General features: G+C 34.1%; 1 protein-coding gene across 2 annotated transcripts in view; it reads right to left on the minus strand.

The window, feature by feature from the left end:
- LOC108690066 (semaphorin-5B) overlaps positions 1 to 9,262 on the minus strand; it is a 107,753-nt gene that overhangs the window by 85,345 nt on the left and 13,146 nt on the right. Inside the window, exon 1 of one of the 2 annotated variants that reach the window (XM_018197159.1) lies at positions 6,060 to 6,099. The exons of the other annotated variant lie outside the window; for it this stretch is intronic. The gene's annotated coding sequence lies outside the window, so the exon portion shown is untranslated. Of the gene's footprint in view, positions 1 to 6,059; positions 6,100 to 9,262 lie in introns of those variants that run through there. 2 annotated transcript variants of the gene reach the window in all.

Consider the following 9,262-nt stretch of genomic DNA (forward strand, 5'->3'; position numbering starts at 1 on the left):
TATATATATATTTGAAGTGTTATTAAAATTAATCATAATGTAATCATTTTATCAAATTAATATAATTACACAAGAAGAAATAAATAATCAATTTACTTTCTTTTTAATCCTTAAATACCTTTTGCCCTACTATACATATCATACTTTTTTCTAACACTTTTCTAATGTTCTTTTTCATTGTCTGTAACTTTTTTTTTATTAAAAATACAATACATACATTTGCTATGTTCCTTAAGCCTTAAACATAACGAAAAGCACAGACAATAGGAACAGAGAATAACAAATTTTGATCTATTAGAAACCATTCTAGTACGCACGATTTCTGATAAATTAAAATCTCTTGTTCTCTGTTCTCTCTCTCTCTCTCTCTCCCTCCCTCCCTCCCTCCCTCCCTCCTATTGCTTATCATTATGTTTAAGGCTTTGATATTTGGTGTTTCGATTAAAAAAATATTCTTCACAATATATCCGATTTTATAAAAATTCTAAACAATCAAAAGTATGCCATAGTGTGTTGTTCCTGCAGTGTGATGTTTAAGGGTTAAATAAATCAAATTTTTTTCTATCCAATTGCATAAATGTCATATAATTAGAGTGGCCGTTTAGCCAAGTTAATTAATTTCCAATCGATTTTTCTTTGCCAAAAATAGCAATAGGAAAAATACGTTTCTTATATATTTTTAATATGACATTCAACTTGTTTATCAAGCTCCGCTTGTACACATTTTAATAAATAGAGATTCCTCCGTCTCCCTTCTAGTGCTCTCCTCGCGGGGTGTGGTCGCGATTGCGCCCAGCTCGGCGAACACTTCGTTTGCGTTAACTTCGACGCGATTTATCTTACCCACGGCGAGTAGGCTGGAAATACGGCGAGAGAGTCACGTTGTATGGTGTGCGTGGCTGCGTGTGCCGTGATCGGCGTACACGTGCACGCGCTGGAGCGTGTGCGGGGAAGTTTTATGGGAGCGAGTCGCCAAACATGGTAACATGCCCGCGACTCACCTCTCGCAGAAGCAGAGTCTCCCTTTGGCTCGTTCTTGAGAGAAACACGTATCTATACGACCATGGACCAGGGGACAACATCGACCAAGCTTCCGTGGTTGTTAAAACATATCCTATTAAACGGTAGTACAGTCACTGGTATGAATTCTCAATCCCTTTGCCTTGACAACTCGAATTCGTTAAAATGATTTCATTAAAATAATAATTAATCGCATGCATTAAGTATACGGTAAATTAATAAATAATTCACAGAGTACATTCTCCCTCTAATCTAAGTCTTTTTTTATACAAGCGAAAGGACTTCGCACTAATTATAGAAAATTGGATCCCGGTGAAATGAGCTTGTTTGCATGTGTTGTAGTCTTGTAGCTTACAGTGTGATAAAAAAAAAAGATGTAATAAACACAAGTGTATGAAAAATTAATAGTGTTTTTAAGCTATAATGTTTGTGTAAAAAAACTTGTGTTCACAGAGTACCTTTCCTACATCATAACATGAAGAAAAATTATTCAATATTGAATCTTCTATTGTATCTTTTATTTACCTTTATAAGTTACAATATATATGAACTCATTTCACTGGAATTCAATTTTTCATATAATTAGGAAGAATGTTTTCATTCTCTTTCAATATCATTTTTGTTCAAATTTCATTTTTTATTAAATAAATGTTTGAATTTAAAAAATTAATGTAATAGACATGTTAAAAAAATAATTCTGAAAATTTTTTTTGAAAGTCTAAAAATAGTGTAAACAAAAAAAGAAAAAAATATTATTATACAGATGGAGAGTTAAGATAGATTTGATATTATTATTGTTATTATTATTTATATTATTATTATTATTATTAATGTCTGTGTCAATAATTGCAAGTTTGGTACGATAAGTTCTTACATTAGATGCTCGAATGATGTTAAAGTTAGATAACGATGTTCGAGTTTTTCAAGAAGATTAAGCATGCCAGAAAAGTTTCGAAAGATAATCCGGAAGCCTTTGTGGCATGTAGATAACGTTCGTAATTTGTCCCGAGTAAACAAGTGGGAAGAAAAACTTGTCTGGAACTTCAGTTTTTAACATTAGCGTAGAAAAATTTTCTTTGCGAAAAAATATGGTAAGAAAAATTTTTCTTTGCGGAAAAATACGGCGGGAAAATGACAAAATTAGTAAATCATCGATGTTAAATGGCAATTTATAAATGCTTTGCAGAAAGAGATGAGAATTATAATCCGAGATGGGAAAGCGCGTTAAAGTAGAACGGAATAAGAAATACTCGTCGATGAAAATGGATCAGGAGGATAAAAAATACAACGAGGCTCGCCTTCTTCTAATCGGTTTCGCGCCTTCGTGCCACGCGTTCATAATTACTGTTATTAATTTGCGTGCGGCTTAGGAGTAAAGCGCGTGTAATCACGGATGGCCAACGATGGTGCGCAATTTACTACCGCAGGCCACAAACATCGCGGATATTAAAATAACTCCGTCGGCGGTTTTGCATGAGAAATCATCGCCGGCCGTTAAAAGATGCGCGATGTATTCGCAGATCTGGCCGAAGTTTCAGAATGCGATAAAAACGTCGGAATGTTCGACGGATAGGAAAAACAGGTGGTTGGCGGATCGCTCGTTTGTTCTCCCCTTCCTTTCTTCCGTGATAATAGGGCTATCACTTGACTTGACCTCCGCCTCGGGAATCTCGCGATTGCAACATTGCGTGCGAGGTCGAAGTTTTGATCTCGAATAAAACACGCACGAATCACTAATGAGGAAGATCAACGGCCAGAGGATAGTAAGATACAACTTTTGTGTGTACTTAGAACTTTGGTATATGATAATATCGATGTTCCATGGAAGGAGACGAACTAAAGATGACTAGTGGTTACGGGAAATGGCGCGATTTCTCATCCAACCCAGTGAGTTAACTTATGCTACATTGGATATCACATATTGTAGATCGAAATACATAGGTGCATATGAAAGCTTGATATGTATATACCTATTATATGACTTCAAGAAGTTTCTTCCGAGTTACATTATGAAATATAGAGGTGTACTTTCTGCAATTTATGATCGTAGTAAGTTATTACGTCGTCGTCGTGTTGCGATTTAGTGATGCTATGTTCTGATTGATGTTATGAAAATTTAAAATGTTTACACAAACTTGTAAAACATGGTTACATTGCGGCAAAAAAGTTCCTCTGCATGAAAATAAAAGAACAAGTTTTTATATCATAATATAAAAAATTTTTATAAACATCGTTTATAAACAAGAAGACTTCTCTAAATTGGATTTTAGTGCTTAAATGTTATTTCAGTGCAAATTTATATATATCCAGTTCCGTAAACTGCACGCTAAAATAATTTTCAGTCTTGAAACGCAATCTTAAACTGAAACTAGGATAGTAATATCATAAATTAAATTAACAAGCAACTTAATGATATTGATGCTAATAAATGTTTTAAAAAGCTATAAATAGTTAAAATTAAAAAATTTAAAGCTTTACTCGCGCGATACTGATTTTACGATCCTTATAAAACGCAATGTGATTCCTGCAAGTAATAAGTACTCAATAATATATTCTTCATTTTAAGATGTATATCAAAATTAAAGCGAGTTAAAATGAGTTGTACTTGATGGTATCAGTTTCGCCAATCTTTGACTCGTAAAAAAGGGATAATCATTTAGACCTTTGTCGCGCATCGTGCTAATTCAACACGCGTTTCGCCCACGCCGGATTTCGCCGACCACCGTATATTCGATCTGATATGATTACTTCTTCGCGTGTAAACGTCCCGCCGATATCGAACGACAGCGAGCAGACTCTTCTACAAGAGCGCAGCCAGTATAAAAAAAGCGACTCCTGATTTATAGCGGTAATAACTCGGATGCACGAGTCACGGGTGAGGCGGACATCTGTTTGGATCCTATCTCTAAATTCTCGACTCGGGCGATCTCAGTAGCAACCGCGGTAATGAGCACACAAGTGTTATACATGCGAATGAAACGGACCGAGAAACGGACTTCAGAAGAAAATGTGATCCTTTTGCTTATAGAAGCGATGTATATTGATTCAAATGAACTTTATGTTGAATAATAATTAGAAAATAAAAACTTTACGTAAACTATATTAGGCGACAAATAAATCAAATCATGAGATACTCAGTTTAAATAAATTATTTTTGCAAAAACTTAATCAGAAGACAGGAAGAGCTTTTTTAAAATATTTTTAACGTTAAAAGTAAACAATTGTAGAAATAAGAATTACTAAAAAATAGTTTTTCATCTTCTTTCAACAAGATTCTATGATGCTGCATAGTAAATGTATGTCATGTTGTTTAGCATTCCTGAACAGCTAAATCATTTGCGTTGGACTAGAAAAGTTCGTTATCTTCCCTTTTGTAAATTCCGATTTCTCCCTCGCGAATTCTCCTTCCAGTTCTCTTTCTCTCGACTGTTTAATTTACTGTGGTCTTCTTAGCCGGCGAGACGCGAATGATTCACTTGCGTGCGAGCAATCGTATATCGAAGAAGAATCGTAGACGAGCGGTGTACGCCTGCCGCTGTTATATCGTTGTAAATAAATTACAGTCTCTCAGTTAATGCCGTGCCCGACATATGGTCGAGATTGTTTGCGCTAATTAATAACATCGTGCGTTCGCGAGATTGTGCGTACGCATGGCTTCCTTCTCGTATGTTTTCCATGCCTGCTATCACTGCAGATGAAACTCGACCTGCTCGTGTGCAGCCTCAGCAAAAAAACAACTCGCCGAGTTACTTGCCGGAACATCGCGAAATTATATTAAACTTCTTTTCTCTAGTATTTATTCCTTTTTGTTTCTATCAAACCATGGCGAATGAGTTAAAGATCAGCTTATTTAACTACAAAATATCATTTCAAACTATTATAAGTCACAACGGAATATATAATATATAAAGGGGAATAATGATAATGCTAAATCTCTTTAGATTATTATATTACCAGATTTTCCTCCATGTTTACGGATCAAGTTCTATTCTATGAAATAATGAGCGAATACGTAATGTGCAATCAATTAACGCTGAACACGTAATGGTATGCTTGTTTGAAGTGGAGTTGGATTATCAAAACACCGGATATACGTCCAAACACAGCTTATTTTACCATCGTTTATTGTACAGAGTGCATACAGATTGCTTTACGATAAACACAAAATGAGCACTTAACAGCTTTACGCGAACACTGTGACGTGTATAGAATTTCGTGATGGCGTTGAAAAGTCACGAAAGTACTCCGCGAGGGTTGATAAATTTAAACGCAACACACGAATTCCTGAGAGAGCGCCAAAAATAGTAGTAACAACCAATGAATGTTTTGACTGTTTGACAGAAAATGTCAAACAGTTTAGATAGAAGTCATCTTTATGAAATAATAAATGTCACCAACACATTAATCGAAATGAATAAAACTAAGAAAGAAAAATTAAATATATAAGGTAAACATCCCAATGACTATAATAAGAAAGTATATATGACCAGTTCTATATTATTGATTATTAATTAGTAGCATTATTAAAAAAATTAATATCCACATAAAACTTTTCTGTTCTGTCAGTGACTGAAAAATCATATAAATCTAAAAAAAAAAACTTATAAGTGAAATTTTATATTGTTATATTATACACCATATCAACTGAACTCGTAACTGCAAATTTAATTTTTAGTTTTTGACAATAAAAGATGCACTACAGTTAAATATGATATAATAATATTTTAAAAAATTTGAAAATGTACACATTATGTCTTACTCGAAATGATAAGAAAATGAGTGAAAATACGATTGTCCTTGCGAAAATTGAAAGAAACAATTTTTTTCGCCACAATTTGCAATTAAATTTATATGTTTTTATTATTTATTTTGATATAAAACATTTAACGTTTTTCATCATTTTCTCTTTCTTTTGCTGTTATTGACAAATATCTCAAATATAATTACAAATACATTGTTGATTTTTCAATCACTGAGCACGTTTAGTTATTGGGATATTTTAATTCTGTCATATCGATCTCATTTCTCGAATAACTCACCTAACTTCAAACGAGGTGTTTCGCGAACAACTGTCCTGCACATAGCGAACACATTGCGAATGTATCGATATCAGTAGGTACTCAAAACATTTAAAAATACACGGTGGCAATCGAACCATACCGATAACGTTAATCCAACCTATTTTTATAATGGTTCAATTTATGGAGGACATCCAACGTCTCTGCGTGCAGCACATCACGTGCGCGTGCAAATATTCCCAATATATGCACATACATATTGTACGTGCTTGCAGCGAATGTATGTATGCGCGTAATAGTACATATGCAAGGCCGACCTGACTGAAGAGCGCGAAATCCAGATAACAAAAGTGGCGTCGCGCGGTCTCGCACGTACGTCACGGATCGGCGCGAATCATTGCGCGCCTTCCGACAATACGCGGCGCAAGACTTGGTAGAGAGTACGACGGAGAGCGTATTCATCGCAAAAAGTCATTTCTTCGCAGTCGTGGTGAAGAGCGGAAAATGACGCGTTCGCGTGTAAAAACATCGGATGGGAAAGTTTAAATCGCGATGATATTTCAAGCCGATACAAAGGGCGTGGAGAATTGTTAACATATAAACACATGTTTATTGACAAATTATTATATCGTTCCTTATTTCAAAATACAACTCAGAAAATTGAGTTTCTTAGAATAAGGAAAAAATTATTATTCAACTTGAAAGAAAATTATTAATTAATCAAATATTAACAAAAAGAAAATATTCTTAATACGATCAAATGTCATTTTTGTTTCACAACCCTTAAAAAACCATCTTTTTCGAGTTGTGATGATTTTTTTTTTACAAAATTAAGATGATTCATTTTTTACGATTGATAGAGTAATGTTTATTTAACTTATTCATGATAATAATTCGAAACTTATGTTTTCTTAGTTATGTCGTTTTTTAAGTCAGAGAGCGATATATATTTCGAAAAATTAGAATAGTTAAATAATAGAAAAATTAATAGAAAAAAGGAAAGAATATACCTACCTATATATATGTATATATATTATAATATATATACTTTTAATATATATACTTTTTAAATTTTTTGTTTATCGAAATAAAATAGCGAAATTTCGTTTACCTCGAATTAATAATGTAACAAAGCAGCAAATTAGCAATGACACGATCGATATGACAGCTTCTATTCATGTCACGTTTCTGGATATATTGAAGAATTGAAACAAATAGTAGTCTTCCGTAAAACAGTGCTCGAGCAAATATTTGATACATTGCAAAATGGCAAAATAACCGTGAGTCGTATGATTCGGCTGAGTCGGCTGAAAATGATCAATGGATCAATGATAAGAGGTCAGCAATATGTAATTTCAGCGCAAAACAAAATAACGATATAAAATGCAATATAAGACAATTATTTTTGCTTACGACTATTGTGCTGTCACTATTAAATTCGCGATACTCTTCTTCTTATCACTTACTAATAATTTATCAGTACCTGTTACATGAACCACGCAATCTCTAATTCTTTAGTTCGTTATCGGATACTCTACGATGGCAACAAATCGATAAGATTGAATTTTTTCGAGGCTGATCGTTTACCTAACTATAAGATAATGTAGTTCTATAAGATAATAGTTCTATAAGATAGTTCGATTTTAAAATATAGTTTCTTGTTCAAATAATGCGAAGTTTGTATTAAATTCTCTATAAAATTTAAACAAAATTATTGATTAAAATTTTTTTCTACTTTTATATATGTATAAAACTTTTATATATGTACAGAACTACTACTTTTATATATGTACAGAAATAAATACTTTCATACATATCTGTGTGTAAATGTCTTATCTAGAGGAAAATATATATTTATAAATAATGTCATCTGTTTATAATGAATAAATTTCTTGGGTAAGAGTTGAACACTTACAGAAATCTAATATTAACCAATTTAATACTGAAAGACAGACAGTAATTAATTATTTACTTTAAATATTAAAAGCATTGTTGTTTAGTACTTTTAGTACTTCAAATAGATAATTAATTACTGTCTTTTAGTAATTAGCCAGCATTAAATTGAACAATATTACATTTTTGTAAGGGAAGTATACAAAATTTTAAAGTTTTCTCTTTAGGAGTTGAACAAAATTTTTTGTTTTCTCATGTCTCGCCTGGCCGCGTAGAACTTCGCAAAAGTCCTAATCGCTTAAGCTGCTGACACAGTCTTGGCAAGAGGCATTAAACGTTTCGTTTGTCCGGTGCACGGGAAGGAAAAATAACATTGCAAAAGGTACAAGCCATTTCCTACGCTCATTGCTGGTTTATACGTTAGCGGTTTGGCCAGCATAAAGGGCGTATTCATGCGACCGTTCCCCTGTAAAGTGTAATAAGCTAACCACTGTTTCCCAAGTGCCGAGACCATGGATCGCTCAGCTGAGAGAAACCGAATACCAACAAATTAGGATCTCGCCTGCGTTTCCTGTCAGTGAGCTCACATTAGGCGTAACGCGGTACTGCAGGAAAACGTACCAGAGATAAGTCGATGTATGTAACGTGGAAGAGACTTGATTCGCTGGATCAAGCCGGAACCTGTTCGAGTTGACGAGCTAATGGGATAATTGACGTGGCGATGTAACTGTAACGTAATGCAAGCTTTAAGCTGAGAAACCGAAAACAGAATCTACCGTGACAAATACATAACGTGCAATTATTTTAAAAAAGAAATGATTTTTGCCTTAAGTGCTCGTTTCAAGATCTGTAAATGTCGATAAATCAATTTATTGCGTTAAATTTGAGTATGGCTTATCATCGGAATCGGAACATCCTTATCGTAATGCCTTTATCTTAGGTAACTAAGAATATCTGTGAAAAATATTTTCTGTTTGCACAGTCGCATTAAAAATTATTATTGTGCACAAGGTGTAAGATGTTTCTCAATGCAACTTATGTTCGTCACTATAGCAGATTTGCGTGAACGCTTGAAAATATAATTAATCAATGTGATGTCGATGTTGTGAGAATCGTTATTGTTAGATTACGCTAAAGATTTTGTCGCGATCGGGAAAGGCCAATGCGAAAAGTGCACCGAGATCGCATCGAGCTCGCATAGGCATAGCTACGCGAGCCAAGGTGGCTGCCTTGCCGTAGGCGAGAAAGTATCCCGACTACATATGCATGCATCGAGGCTGCATGTAGTGCACGCACGCTATAAAGAGTAGTGAGAGCTTCATGTTCTATAT

Source organism: Atta colombica, unplaced genomic scaffold, assembly GCF_001594045.1.
Source record: "Atta colombica isolate Treedump-2 unplaced genomic scaffold, Acol1.0 scaffold293, whole genome shotgun sequence".
NCBI lineage: Eukaryota > Metazoa > Arthropoda > Insecta > Hymenoptera > Formicidae > Atta > Atta colombica.